This window comes from Astyanax mexicanus, chromosome 11, assembly GCF_023375975.1.
Source record: "Astyanax mexicanus isolate ESR-SI-001 chromosome 11, AstMex3_surface, whole genome shotgun sequence".
NCBI classification, from domain to species: Eukaryota; Metazoa; Chordata; class Actinopteri; order Characiformes; family Acestrorhamphidae; genus Astyanax; species Astyanax mexicanus.
In genome coordinates, this window is record NC_064418.1 from 10019710 (window position 1) to 10035732 (window position 16023).

At 38.0% G+C, this 16023-nt stretch overlaps 1 protein-coding gene across 3 annotated transcripts in view; it reads left to right on the forward strand.

The window, feature by feature from the left end:
* Window positions 1-16023, forward strand: part of st6gal2a (ST6 beta-galactosamide alpha-2,6-sialyltranferase 2a) — a 62357-nt gene that overhangs the window by 13623 nt on the left and 32711 nt on the right. Inside the window, exon 2 of one of the 3 annotated variants that reach the window (XM_022680513.2) lies at window positions 10183-10365. The exons of 1 other annotated variant lie outside the window; for it this stretch is intronic. The gene's annotated coding sequence lies outside the window, so the exon portion shown is untranslated. The remainder of the gene's footprint in view (window positions 1-10182; window positions 10366-16023) is intronic. One more of the 3 variants, XM_022680511.2, reaches the window with a different exon arrangement.

The window sequence follows — 16023 nt, forward strand, 5'->3', positions numbered from 1 at the left end:
ATAAACTCTTTTCATTAGGGGCAAAAAACTCTACATACCTTTCATCATTAAGTTATTTTGTAGTTGACAATCTTAACCTATTCAAGGGCCGTAGGGTAGTGTAGCCAATACAGTCCATGATTACGTTCAAATAATATAAAAAAAATATATATATATTTTTTGGTTTGTGAATCAAACCACTTTTTACACTATTTTAACACCAAGTGCCACTAAAATATCATTTAAATAGTACAGTCATTTAAAAAACCCTAACATGTGACATAAATCACTTTTAAATTTATAAAGTAATCACTAAATTATTTATCACCAATTTTAAAAAGGTGCCAATAATTTTGAACCATTTTGCAGTTTTATTATATTATATATTATATGTTATATAAAATGTAGCTTTTTTTTCTCTCTCAATTTTTATGCTGTTCCAGTACACGCAAAGCAATTAAACCTGTGTATATGAAAACATGTAATTGCAATAATTTTCTGGGAGGAATAATTTATTATCTGGAGAAATTTCAGGGGTGCCACCTAAGGGTGTGTGTGATATATTGTCTTTTATAATAAATCATCTAATAAAATATCACGAATGTCATCTTGATGGCTGGTATATTTTTATGTCTGTCTGGACTCTGAACCAGGCGGGTTGCTGGTGAGGCAGGAGGGTATCTGTGTGGGAGAGTCTGACAGTAAGATGGGATTAGTGGGGGCAGCTCAGTCTGGGGTTGGTTCCTGGTTTGAAGGATATAAGTGCAGCAGGGCTGTGTCTGTGCTAATTACAGGCCTATGTGTGTGTGTGTGTGTGGGTGAGTGTGTGGTGGGCAGCATTGAAGCTTGAAGGCAGTGCTCAGCTGGGTCTGGTCCAGCCAGGTGGCTTCTATAATAAGTTCTAATTTTCGTGTGTGAGGCGGTGTATATAGTGTATGTGTGTGTGTGTGTGTGTGTGTGTGTGTGTGTGTGTGTGTGTGTGTGTGTGTGTGTGTGTGTGTAGAACTGGCTGGTGTTTATTTGAGCAGTTGGGACGCCAGCTCTTCTCACCTGGATGCAGGACATCATCCTGTGCTCAGGTACTCAGCGGAAACTTCACTGGCCAAACTGGGGTCAGGGTTCGCATGTGTTTCCTGACAAACAGATGGCAGGTGAGTGTGGGAACAGGTATAACCCTAACCTCTACTGGAATTAATCTGTAACAATGTGAACTTCACTAGTACTTGCCATGTTCTTGCACATATATTTAACGTGTAACTACCAAACAAATCTTCTCATAAGTGGTTAATAGTTTCTAAGCTGTGGAAGTTGAAGATGCTCTCATAACAACAACATAAACACAAATGAGCTCCCAACATAAATTACCTCATTTGTATAATCTACGATTTATAGCCCATATCAACTGACTTAACACAAGAGACTTACTCAGACCATGCAGACACAATAAAACGGAACATACTGATTAAAATGAAAGATAAATTGTAGTCATATCTCAACAAGTTTGTTTAAATATAAAGACAGAGTTTGCTCCTGCAGATAGGGATGGGAGGGTAATCCTGAGATTTGCAGCTAATTCTCTCTGAATCACATTCCTTTCTGTAGCAGTCAGTCATTACATGGACAATGACTGGTGTGTTTAACTGCTGACTAGGGTGAGTGAACTTCCTGAGAAACTATTCCAACTGTGCTGGGTGAGGCTTTAACCCAAGAAATTAGGAATGAAAGGCGAATAGGAGTTTCTGTTATCTGTTGAGTGTAAAACACAACACATTCATATTTAAAGTCATTGTAATGGTAGTGCTCTGTTCTAGTAGAGGCTATCCACTTTAACCTGGCTTACTAAATGATTAATTTGGGTGTCTTTGTTTTGCTATATAAGAAAATTAGTTTTTTTGCAGTAGGAGTATAATAATAATCTTGCGTCCACAGTTAATCCTGTTGGATGTGGTTGGTCCTTCTTGGTGGTATGCTGACATTATCCTGGATACCGTGGCTCGTGATGCATTACAAAGACTTGCTGTCTTGGTCACATATGCGACTGGTGCAATGTGCAGTTAGTGAAGATTGGCCACCAGGCTGGTCCAACACTAAACCTCCCACACTAAAATGACAGATGTTATAAATAAATAAATGAATCAATACATTTTTATATATATATATATATATATATATATATATATATATATATATATAAAATCATGTTAGATTCATTCCGATGTTCTGTAGCATCTGAACAGATCAGCATACATGGATATTAGATAGATTTCCTCAGTACTAAGTTCTCTGATTTTACTTTATCCTGAGTTTCTCTACTTAAGTTTTAAACCCAGCAATTTGAGAACCCTAGAAGTGTTAAAAAGCAGAGGCTGGTGCTGCTCAGCTCTGTCGTTCTCAAAGATGGAAGAACTGCTCATTATTGCTGTTTCAGGACACCCTGTCGTATAAACAGTTTCCTGTATACGCATACAATAGTATGTGTGTGTGCGCTAAATTGATGTCCAATGAAGGCCCTTGTTCTTCAGTGTTTCCGGTGAGCTGATGTTTCTGGGCTGCAGAGAAACAGATTTACTGTGAGTGACGGATCAGCGCATGTCTGGAATGAGGTCTTTGTGCTGCTGCAGGTCAGCAGAGTTTTTTTTACTTTTAATATGTCATTGTTTATGGTATTTAGCGCCAAGTCCCAATAAAGTGTTTAATACATGATCTGACACACCCACAGAGTTTCGCTGTACTGAGTGCCAGTACTGGAACCCCTGTGGCCAGACTCCTTAATCGCTGCACTGAACTTCACTCAGTTCACTACACCGTCTACAGCCGTGGAGATCCAGATAGAGACGCAATAAACTGAGCATTGATGAAACAGAACAAAATAAAACATTTGACTTAAAGCTGAACGCAATTTTTATTAATTTTGATGTTGTTGCAAAGCAGCTTAACTGAAATGTGTCAGCAGGACAGAGAATCAGACGAATCACTGAATATACAACACACATTAGTATACAGCTAATATAATATAAAGTATAAAGCAGTATGTAAGACTAGTGGAGGAGAACATGCCTAGATGCATGATAACTGTGAATAAAAAACAGGGTTATTCCATCAAATATTGTTTTCTGAACTTTCTGAATATGAACTTGAGGTCTGAAAGCTCTGCATCTTTTTTTGTTATGTCAGCCGATTATCATTTTCTAAATGCTCTAAATGACACATTTTATTTGGAATTTTGGAGAAATGTTAAAGGGGTCTCTTATTTTTTTTCCAGAGCTTTATATTAAATGTATTAGTAAAGAAGTCACGTGAAATTTATACAGAGAAATGTTTTTAGCCAGTCTTTTGGTGAGCAGACGCTAGCTAGTAATATAGCTACAGCTGATTCATTAAAAAAAAATCAAATTTTGTGTTGCTGCACGCTTAATTTTGTTTCATATGTTTGTTTCATAATGAACTTAAACCTGCCGTTTGTTGTCTCTTTCTTGGCTCTGTATACGCGCTGCTTGGGGTTGGGGGAGGCCTTAAAAACACTGAAATAGCACCTAAAATAACAGAGACATTGTTCAGTATAAATTACTGTCTTTTTACTATTCCAGCCAAACAACAAAAGTGCTTTATTCCCATTTTCTCTCTGTCTATTGTATTTTCCATTTCTTTGGTTTTGAATAATGTCTAAACGTAGTTCATTGCCTGATTACAGTTTGTTTTAATGGCAGTGCGTGTAATTACATGTGAGCTTTCTCTTTCTCCTGGTCCAAAAAAGGCCAATATTACAGGAAGGTAAATGCGAGAGTGAAGATTACTGTGACGCACTTCTCTAGACTGCAATATCCTCTTCCCTGTGTCCTGAACATGAGGCTGATATTACTGCATTGATTTTCTTTCTGTCTCTAACTTTTTTCTCTCATGGTCTTCATCTGTATGTTCTTTATCTCTGTATACTCAGGAGGTTTATTGCATGCAGCTTAGTCAAATTGTTCATTTGATCTTCCTAATTTTGAGCAGCTTATGTTTCCCCCACCATAAAGCACAGAGGGATCGATAAGCCTTATGAATTACCACACACTAATGAATGCAGTGCATATTAAAGCTTAGACAAGTGCTGACTGACACTCATTTAACAACAGCCTGCTGCTGAAATCGTATTCAGAAAGTTATTGTAGAGCTGCAGTTAATCTTCTGTCTGCAGCCCAGTGAGTAATGTAAGAAATAGAATTATTTTCTGTTTTTGTTTCAGTATTAGTTTGAATACCTTAGTGTATTACACAATATGTGTGTGCTAATAGAGCATTAGTTCAGATTCAGAAAACTGTAGTAGTGAAAGTTCTAGTAGTTAAATAGGTGAATGCAGTTTTTTTTCCCTTATTTATATTTGTTTTTTTGTTTTCAGCCATGGAGGCAATGCACACTCTAAAATCATTTTTTTTATAGACTAAATATTTTCGTCTGTAGTGAAAAAACAACAACTTGCTTGGTAGTTTCATTTACAGTTTCATTTTAACTGAGCATAAAACTCTGGGGGGCATGAAGGTTTGACCCTGATATGTAGTTCTGCCATTTAGAGTATTATTAGTGAAAATAAAAAGTAAAAATTAAATTTGGTGTCAATGGTTCTGAATGGTTCAGCAGACTAAGGCGCTGCCACTATGATCAGACGATCGCTTGTTCGAATCCTGTTCATGTAGCTTGCTATCGGCTGCCGGAGTCCTGAGAGAGCACAATTGGCCTTGCTCTTTCTGGGTGGGTAGATGGCTCTCTCTCCCCACCCAAAGGGTGATGTCGCTCAGCAAAAGGCATCTGTGAGCTTATGTATTAGAACCGAGTTACTGCGCTTTTCTTCCGAACATACTGGCTATTTGGCAATGCTGCATTAGGAATACTCTACTCACAGTTTGATAGTTCTTTGTAATGAGCTCCCATGAGTTTATCAGTTACTGCCTGTGTTATAGAGATAATTTAGCTTAGTTAGTTTTGTTTGCCAGTATTACATCCAAAGCTTTATGTAATGAATCAAGCACAGCTCAGTAACGTAAAGTCTGTCACTCAAACAGTTTCATGCATTATACATTATACAGGTTTAATGTGTTTACATACGTGTTCAGAAGCAACGTCACACAATTATTCTCTCCATTTTGAGAAAAGCTCTTCCAAAGCCTGTACATACACTCTCTTGTTTCAGCAAATATTTTGCTTTGATATGCTTGGCTGCATGTCAGATGTTTTGTGTTATTTATTTATTTATTTATTTGTATATATATTACCTCACAAATAAATAAATAAAACCTTACAAATTTATTTAAATAAATATATTACCTTACAAATTTATTTATTTATTTGTAAGGTAATATATATATATATATATATATATATATATATATATATATATATATATATATATATATATATATATATATATATATATTACCTTACAAATAAATAAATAAATAAATAACACAAAACATCTGACATGCAGCCAAGCATATCAAAGCAAAATATTTGCTGAAACAAGAGAGTGTATGTACAGGCTTTGGAAGAGCTTTTCTCAAAATGGAGAGAATAATTGTGACATTGCTTCTGAACACGCTCCTCAAAGCTCAACTGCTTGTCAAAACCACATGAAGGAAGCTGATAAGTGTTCTACATCACTGCAGGTTTATATATATATATATATATATATATATATATATATACAACCCCTGGCAAAAAGTATGGAATCACCAGTCTTGGATGAGCACTCCTTTAGACATTTCATTCTGTAAAACAAACTCTGATCAAAAACATGATACAATAATAAGGTCATTCCAAAGTGCAACTTGTTGGCTTTCAGGAACACTCAAAGAAATGAAGAAAAAACATTGTGGAAGTCAGTGAATGTTACTTTTATTGACCAACCACAGGGAAAAAAATATGGAATCACTCAATTCTGAGGAAAAAAGTATGGAATCACTCAAATTGAAGGTAGAAAATAAGGACACACCCAGTCAATTTCCTTTCCCTAAATGGACACCTGCCTCAGATTAGATCTGCTCGTTAGTCTGCAGTTAAAAACACCTGCAGTCATGACACCTTGGAGGGCTGCTGGACGAATTAGAGTGGCAAGAACCATGGCTCCAACAAGAGAAATGTCTCTTGAAACAAAAGAGAGGATTGTGAAACTTCTTGAAGAAGGTAACTCTTCACGCATGGTTGCTAAAGATGTGTGTTGTTCACAGTCCGCTGTATCCAAGATATGGACCAAATACAAACAGCATGGAATGGTTGTTAAAGCCAAGCGTACTGGTAGACCGAGAAAGACATCAAAGCGTCAAGACAAGCAACTTAAGGCCATTTGTCTTGAAAACCGAAAAAGTACAACTAAACAGATGAAGCATAAATGGGAAGAAGCTGGAGCCAATGTATGTGACTGAACCGTAAGAAATCGCCTAAAGGAAATGGGATTTCAATACAGGAAAGCTAAAAGAAAACCATCATTGACACCTAAACATAAAAGAACAAGACTGCAGTGGGCTAAGGAGAGGCAATCATGGACTGTGGATGACTGGATGAAAGTTATCTTCAGTGATGAGTCAAGAATCTGCATTGGACAAGGTGATGATGCTGGAACTTTTGTTTGGTGCCAGTGAGATTTATGAAGAGGCCTGCCTGAAGAAAACAACCAAATTTGCACAGTCCTTGATGATATGGGGCTGCATGTCAGGCAAAGGCACTGGGGAGATGACTGTGGTTAATTCTTCTATCAATGCACAAGTTTACATTGACATTTTGGACAGTTTTCTCATCCCTTCAATTGAACAGATGTTTGGAGATAATGAAATAATTTTCCAAGATGACAATGCATCGTGCCATAGGGCAAAAACAGTGAAGGCATTCCTTGGAGAAAGACACATTCAGTCGATGTCATGGCCTGCAAATAGTCCAGATCTCAACCCAATTGAAAACCTGTGGTGGAAATTGAAAAAAATGGTCCACAAGAAGGCTCCGACCTGCAAAGCTGATCTGGCATCTGCTGTCAAAGAGAGTTGGCACCAAATTGATGCAGAATACTGTTTGTCACTCATCAAGTCCATGCCTCAGAGACTGAAAGCCGTTATAAAAGCCAAAGGTGGTGCAACTAAATACTAGGGATGTATTTTGAATCATCTTTTGTTTATCTGTTTTTCATGATTCCATACTTTTTTCCTCAGAATTGAGTGATTCCATATTTTTTTCCCTGTGGTTGGTCAATAAAAGTAACATTCACTGACTTCCACAATGTTTTTTCTTCATTTCTTTGAGTGTTCCTGAAAGCCAACAAGTTGCACTTTGGAATGACCTTATTATTGTATCATGTTTTTGATCAGAGTTTGTTTTACAGAATGAAATGTCTGAAGGAGTGCTCATCCAAGACTGGTGATTCCATACTTTTTGCCAGGGGTTGTATATATATATATATATATATATATATATATATATATATATATATATAAACCTGCAGTGATGTAGAACACTTGATGTAGAACGCTTCTAACTGACTGTGGTCAGTGTGATCACAAACACAGCTTTGGTTTGGAGCATTTTTGTATCCTACATAATTCTTTGTTTTAAATGAGTAATAAAAATAAGCACCTTTTTAAACTCTGAGCTCACCATCTGTGTATTTGGGTTTTAGGCAGTCGCTGCCTCCCCAGCTTTCAGAATGACTTTCCTGGTGATCTCGGACACACGCTTCACTCGTCCAATTTTCCTACATTTGGTGTGAATCCAAGTGTTCTTCACTCTCCCACAGCTAGGAGTGTGTGATTCATGCTGGTGTCTGCCAGCTCCTGTCACTGTTCCAAATCTTCAGAGCAGACCATTGGTCCGTATCTCCAGTGTCTTCTTGTAGCCCTCACTTAGTAAGGGTTAAAGCACAGCATGAATATTTTATTATGAACTACAGAACCTTCAATATTTCATGTGGTACGAACAGTTTAGCTTTGTGGTGTTATATGAGGTCCTACCAGCTTAGTTATTTCTAACTGTGAGCACACTATACTAAAAGCTATACCCACAGAATGCAGAGATTAACTCTCTCTTCTCTGTTTTCAGGTGTGATTTTTATATTACCCACAGCTGTAACTTCAGAGCATCACTTGCTTGCAGCAAATTTATTCAACCTCAATTTTAAAATAAACGTATATAACTCAAAACACTCAAAGAGCAAATATTTCACTAGCTTTATGTTTAGCTTAAGATTTTCAGGTTTATTTTTATGTTTAGCTCTTCTGGTTTAGCTTTAGCTTTTCAGGTTCAGCTTGATATTTAGCTCTCCAGGTTTAGCATTAGCTTTTCAGGTTTAGCTTTACCTCTTCTTGATTTAGCTTTAGATTTTCAGGTTTAGCTGTAGCTTTTCTGGTTTAGCTTTAGCTTTTCAGGTTTAGCTTTAGCTTTTCAGGTTTAGCTTTATATTTAGCTCTCCAGATTTAGCTTTAGCTCTTCAGGTTTAGCTTTAGCTCGTCAGGTCTAGCTTTAGATTTAGCTCCCCAGGTTTAGTTTTACCTCTTCTGGTTTAGCTTTAGCTTTTCGGGTTTAGCTTTGTATTTAGCTCCTCAGGTTTAGTTTTACCTCTTCTGGTTTAGCTTTAGCTTTTTTTTAGGTTTAGCTTTATATTTAGCTCTCCATGTTTAGCTTTAGCTCTTTAGATTTAGGTTTACCTCGTCTGGTTTAGCTTAAGTTTTTCAAGTTTAGCTTTATATTTAGCTCTCCAGGTTTAGCTTTAACTTTAGCTCTCTTTGTTGCTCAGATTTAAAGAAAGGCCAGAGCAATGCTAGCATTGTGATTGGCCAGGGGTATGCTAATATAACTTGATCCATTTTAAGGCATGCGCTCATCTTTCTATCCTCTTTATTTGTCTTTTAAACTGGATGTCCTAACATTTAATGTACGTTTTTTTGTCTTTTCCAAAAAAAAAAAAAATTCTTCTTACAATGACTGGTTTGCTCGACTTGTTTAATTTTCATCGCAACTTAATGTCCAATTTCCTCCACAGTACATTTTCACTCTGATTAGCCAAACTAACTTAGAAAACTTAGATTTAGTTTTCCAGGGGTTTTGAATTTGCAACACCCATAAATATTAACTAGATTTCTGAAAAGGATGTATTTTATAGCTTTAACTGTTCTTTTTTTAATATAAATCTGTAGCACTGTGATTGTATACGCTGCAAGTAAATGCCAGGCTGTGTTTTCAGATGCACTTGTGGTAATTCTGGACAGATACTTTTGATGCATCGTGGTATCTGATATTTTACATGAACTGTACTTATACAGGTCCAATCAATGCAGAGCGGATAAATAGAAACCACTTAAAGTCACCGCTGACACACAAACCTGGGTCAGACCTTTGGCTCTGTTTACATGTTTAAATCTAAGGAGCTTCTTACAGGATTTTTCACCAGCGTGTTAGCCACAGTTTCATCTTTTCCTCTTTATTCAAAACCACAGAATAATGATCACAGTACCACTCAGGCCTTACCCAGGGTTTTAACAAATGGCACCAATAAACTAGCAGGAATAAAATTGGATTTTTGAATGCTTTTTTGAAATCAAAACTGTGGATATTACAGACTAATATGACATAGCGGTGTAGCCACTAATGGATGCTAAAAGCCTTTTATGTAATACTGTGATTTTTATTTCTGCATGCAATTTTTTATACCCTATACTCTATAGCCTGGTAGTAATAGTCCTTGATGACTTTCACAACAAGCGGTGGCTTTATACTGTTATCAATATTGGAATTATATTTAATCAGCTGAAATTCAGAAATGTTGTCTTAAAATGGCAAGATTGTCTATTGCAATATCTTCTTGCATGGTAGGCTATATCATCCACAAAATATCTTATTGTGACTGACCTGGTCAGCACATGTTTCTTTTAGCTGTTACATCAGAGCTGGATTACTGCGCTTTCCCCAAAATTCAGTAGTAACCAAGTGATGCTGCATCAGCGGCGGTTTGGGAAGATGTGATGGGTGACTTTACATGTATCAAAGGAGGCATGTGCTGGTCTTTACCCTCCTAGTTTTGAGGGAGATTATATGAATAGGGATTCTGTAAGTGGAACTGTCCCAACTGTGTTTTTCTCCCTGACATTTTGTGAAACACATGATGAACCTGAATAGTGACTTTAGTATCAGAACTCCTGAACTGTTACGTGTCCATAGTAATTATAGACCTGTCTGTGTGTGTTGCAGTTGGAGCACAGCAAGGCTTGGAGGCAGATCTGGAGCTGGATTCGCTCCAAACATTTGGCTACAACAATAAAACTGGGAAAAAATCGCCTGGGAGGTTTAATATGAGCCCTCCCTGTTCCAGAGAGAGGAGCAGTTCTGTGCATGTACACATTGGAGAGTCCCAGGAGAAAACAATCATGTAAGGTCTCTAAGATCTCACTTTTTATTATAGATGAAACATTAAATGCAAATGTAAATAGTATACTGTATATCCCAATGCTAATATACTATAAGTATAAATTTATTCAGACAATCCTTTTTACTTGTAATTTGCCCATCATTGAAAGAGGTGTTTAGTTAAGTGTGCTCAGCTTGTATTTCTAAAAATCGTCAGTGCCCATTATAATCCGGTGTGCCCTTATGTATTCATTTTACCAGTCAGGTTGTAAGGAGCAGTAAATTCACTCAGTAGTAGTATTAGCATTAGCTGCTGATCGTGTTAAGCGCTAGCTCTTTTGCCATTTAGAGGTGAGTATATCAGACCGTAGCCTGTGCACTTACCGAGTTAAAACAAGCTACGTGGGACGAACCGCCTTAGTGGAAATGTGAAAATCTAAGCTTACTGTACATAAACAGAAGCACTTTACTCACCCAAATAAATAGTTTTTAGGAGAGAAATCCGTGTAGATTAATCTCTAGCACTCTAGCACTTAAAAAAATATATATATATTTTTTTTTAAGAATTACTGTTTTGTAAATTACTACTTAGCTTAGCTCATCCAGTGGTGAGACCTGCTGAAATAGAAGAAAAACATGGCGACACTATGGTTCCTTACTTGTCGCATAAAATGCGCCTTATAATCCAGTGTGCCTTATGTATGAAAATAGACCACAAAATAGAAATCTATTGATAGTGTACCTTATAATTTGGTGCACCTTATAGTGCAAAAATATAGGAAGTGCATTAAGAAAGCATAGCCTGTGTAACTGGAAGCTCTGGAGCTGCTACACCATGATCAGAACCCTGCAGTAGATAGAGGAGTTTAAAGTCCTGCAGCGCTGGACTGTGCAGTAATAGAACTGACTTCTCTAAAGGGCTGAAGCTCCAGGCAGTTCCGCTGGGACAGGTTTGAGTGGCATTTTCAATCTGTAGCTAATCATCCATTATCGATACCTGTCTTCACTAATGCTCTCATGGTTTAACGCCATCAAATCCTCCAAAATCTCTTGTGGTAGAGTAGAGGCTGGTACTGCAGCGAAGGCAAACAAGCACTCCTTTTTTTCTCTCTCTCTCTCTTTAAAAGCCAATCTGAAGAAGTAGGTCTCTGCACATGTTTGTATGTGTAATGTATTTTTAAATAGAAGTCATTTCAGACATTTCTCATTGAGCCTTTCTCAGCTCTAGTCTAAACATTGATTCATTTAAGCAGATCAGTTCTGTAAAATGCTGAACTACACGTCTCTGTTGTGATAAGAGGTGAAATAGAACAAAAATGTGGACTGGACTGGAAACATAAGAATAAAAATGACTGCACAACCTCTTGGACTTCAAACGATAGAGCTGAGCATGATGTTTATTGCATGTGAAATTCAGCAAAAACTGAACTGTACTGTGCATGTGTGTTCAAATATCAGTTCCACTGCCACTTATGATTCTTTTGGTGTTTTAGAATATTGAGTTTAATATTATATATCATAAAAAATGTCTTTAAATATCAGCTCTACACATCTATCTAACCCTAGTGTATGATGTAAATCGGAATTAAATTGCGTTGGCCAAAATTAAGAAATAAATTTTGACCATATCGTCCAGCCCTACCTTTACTTAAGGAACTAATACTATAAAAATCAGATAGATTCACCAGTCTTATTTTATAGATACATCTTTGCATAACTATTTTTAATCTGTTTACGCACCAGGGACACAGTGTCTCTAGTGCATCCAGGGTCACGGAGTTGCCCAAAAACAGGCACATATGAAACATGTGGTGACTCCTCATGTGACTCTGAGGAAGCACCTGCTAATTCACCCTCTCAGCACTGCTGCCATCATGTGAGAGGTGACTGAAAAAATAATAAAGGTTCCATGAAAGATTTTAATTTTTTTTTTAATGATTCCATTAAGATCACTGTTTGAAAAGTGCAGAATTCAACACTGTTGAATGTCACAGTTATTGAAGCACTGATTGGTCATTTAGCATGACTTACTAAAGAATTATTTGCTGTAATATATGTGAACAAACATACAAATGACCATGAAAAACCATAGCACTATTGTCATACGTTACTGAGGTCATGATGATTTATGGAACGATATGTGGATAATGTCATTATCGTGACAGGCCTGAAGAAAATGTTCACTGTTTGATCAATTAAAAATTTTGTAGGTTTTTTTTTTGTTTTTAATGCAATTGAAATAAATTTATGCAATAGTGAAAAAGTGGCAAATTTAATGAAAGTGAAATGTTTAATTTTGGTCGGTTTCAGTTTCGGCCAATTTTTCGGCATTTATCTTAACGTCTCTAGCCCTGTGTGTGTTTATGGCTTTCCTGCATGTTTTGGAACTGAAGGAGCTGGATTTCCTGTTACACAGTATTCTCTTCCCAGTTCCCGTATTACAACACAAATCGGAAAAGGATAGAACTGTGCTGGATGCTTTTTGGCACCTAAACAGCAGAGCAATTAGCGTTAAACAACAATGGATTGAACACGTTGGATGGAGTGTAGGCGCTTTTATACTGAGCTTGTTCGATGGGGGCGAGTTTTCTGTGGCTTCATTGTCTACAGTTTCCATTTCTTCTTTTTTTTTTGAGATTCAGATTCATTAAATGTTGGCGGGGGTTCAGTTTCTTCTTCTGGGTCACTGTTCTTCAGAAAGTGCCGTGAGGAGGTGAGGCTGTCCAGCAGCTCTGCTGCTGAACGGCGCCTGATACCTTCTAGAGGTCTGTCTAATTACCTTCTAAAGGCTAACAGGATGTTTATGCCTGTGGCTGCCTGTGGTCTCTATTTCCAGTGCTGATTTCATCTCTGAGCTGCTTAGTAAGCTGTAGAGGGGCGAGCTCTCAGATTAGCTTTTTAAATGGATGCTTCACACTCCCTTCTTTTCTCTTCTGACAAAATGGATGAGCCCTAATATCCGCTTATGTCCTCCAAAGCAGCACATCAGCCTCTGGGGAGCGGGCGAATTGAAACTGTTCATGCTCTTGCTTCACCGTTTGTAGAGGCTTAAATCAAAGATACTTAGAGCACGAGAAACCCATCGACGGAGACGGAAGAATTGACCCCCCCCCCTCAGATTCAGCCTCTGTTTATGGCGTATTATTCAGTCAGTTTACGATTTTGGTGAGGAGGCAGGCTGAAAGGGATGAATAATGGATGTGCTGGAAATGGGGCTTGTTGCTAAGGGAGGTGTGAATTCAGCCATGGAGCTGATAACTTTCACAGGCTGCCTCTTTCCCACCCTCCTAACCACATTCACTTTTTTCTTTCCTTAATTTTCTTTTTGCTTTCACTTTCTTTTGCACCCCTGGTCTCTTCTAGTTTCCAAGGAACTAATAAGTGCCAACACATCATCTCACCATGCTATTTTAAATGGCCCGCTGCATGACATCGCCTTTGTAGTGCTTCCTTCCTTTCTTCTATCTTGTCTTTGCTCCTCTTCTCGGGCTCTTGCGCCCAGTACAGATGGCGTATTTATTTTGCTGCAGAAATCTGTGTTGGTTTATTTAAGACATTTTTCCAGCTGGAAGGAGGCGATGTGTTTTGTAATGCGCGGTTTGTGTGTTGTGGTGCCATGTGCTAAGTGGACTCGCTGCATGTTCAAAAGTACTTCAGAGAGGGACTTTCCTTTCTTGTCCCAACAGTACGCATGTCCTGGGAAATCGGAGCGCGGCAGCTTTCTCCTGAAAGATAACAGTTCTGAGAAAAGAAAATAGAAGCACACAGAATGATGCGAAACGTTTTCACTGAAAAATAGAAGCACCACTAAGCCTCTGAACACTGCGTGTACTACAGGCTATTAAAGGAGGTAATAGGTTCAGGAGCAGCTGAGTGTGCAAAGCAACCATAGTATCATACCACATCATGCCCTTCACCACCTCTATTACTGTAACCATCACAGCATTCACGCACATGCTCAAATCCCACGCTCAGTCTGGATAGAGGACGTCAGGCGGTCGTGGGTAATGGAGTAAAGATGGGAAAACGGGGCCAATGAGAAGAACTGGATTGTGGCCAAGGTTGTCTGACTGATAAGAGAAGTTTTATCTTTTAAGGCCCTTTTTGCTCCTCTTCCACTTATTGGCTGCAAAATGGTAGAAACCTACATGAAAGTGCATGATGCAGGAGCAGTATAGTGTAGGATGTGCTTTCTTAAGCAGGGGTTGCCAGTTGAATACAGAACCCACACTGGGGGTATTGTGATAATAATTGCAAAGTCTAAAGAAACTGATGTGAGATCATACAGGAGAAGAGTTGTTGTGTTCATGGTAAAACTGGCTGCAGTATTTACATACTGTTCTGTACTTTACTGCATATTATAAATCATGCAAAAGGTTTGTAGATGCAGGCATTATTTGTTGTCAGAATTCTTTACAGTGTTAATGCAGCTTTTATTTATTTCATATCGATATCAGAAATATATTTTATCTAAATTTATCTAAATTCTCCCCATATTTTTTTTTCGGTTGCAATACAGTATTAATGCATGGCATTTAATATAGATATTTAAGGTTGATCTTTTTTTTTTTTTTTTACTTATTTTTTTCTTTAAGCTTTTGTTTGTAGCGTATTTGTAGAGCTGCAGACAGTGTGTGTTTTTACATTACATTACATTACATTACATTTGGCAGACGCTTTTGTCCAAAGCGACTTACAATAGTCAAGTACAATGTAAAATAAGTTTAAAGGAAAAACATCTTTGGATAGGGATAAAAGGAGGACAAAGGGGAATAATAGGATAGAGGAGTGAAGGAGAGGAAGAAGGAAATGAGGTTAGAAGTAGTTAGTGTGTTAGAGGTATTAAGAGAGTAAGTGCTCTTTGAAGAGCTCTGTCTTCAGGAGTTTATTAAAGATAGTGAAAGATTCTCCTGATCTGGTAGTGGAAGGTAGTTTGTTCCACCATTGGGGAACTCTGTATGAGAACAGTCTGGATTGCTTTGTGTGAATGTTTGGCAAAGCGAGGCGACGTTCACTGGAGGAGCGCAGCGGCCGGGAGGTAGCGTAAGCCTTCAGGAGCGAGTGCAGGTAGGAAGGAGCCTGTTCTGACATCACCTTGTAGGCGATTGTAAGAGTTTTGAATTTGATGCGAGCATCAACTGGTAGCCAATGGAGCTCAATGAGCAGCGGGCTTAGACACAAGCAGGTTAAGCTCTGCACTTTGTTCTAAATTGATCCATGTTGGTTGTGAAATTGTGTCTAACTGAACTGACATCAAGTATCGTTAAGAACTGTCTTGCTAAATTTTTAAGTATTGCAGAATCATCATAGTATCGTTCATAATATCGTATTGTGAAATGAAATAAAATTAAAGTGTGTGTCTGTCTGTGTGTCTGTCTGTGTGTCTGTCTGTGTGTCTGTCTGTCTGTGTGTCTGTCTGTGTGTCTGTCTGTGTGTCTGTCTGTGTGTGTGTCTGTGTCTCTGTGTCTGTGTCTGTGTGTGTTTATGTACGACTTGCGTAACGACCTGAAACAGCTCAGCAGAAAGTCCCTCTGCTGTGTGATGGCTCTCACTCGCCTCATGAATAATGGAGTGAATGTGCTGAAACTAACCAGCGCTAGACCCTCACTCTCTATATTCTACTCTTTTTCTTCTTTTTTCTCTTCCTCTCTTCCACTCTTCCAGTTTTTGCAGCTTCTCTCTCCC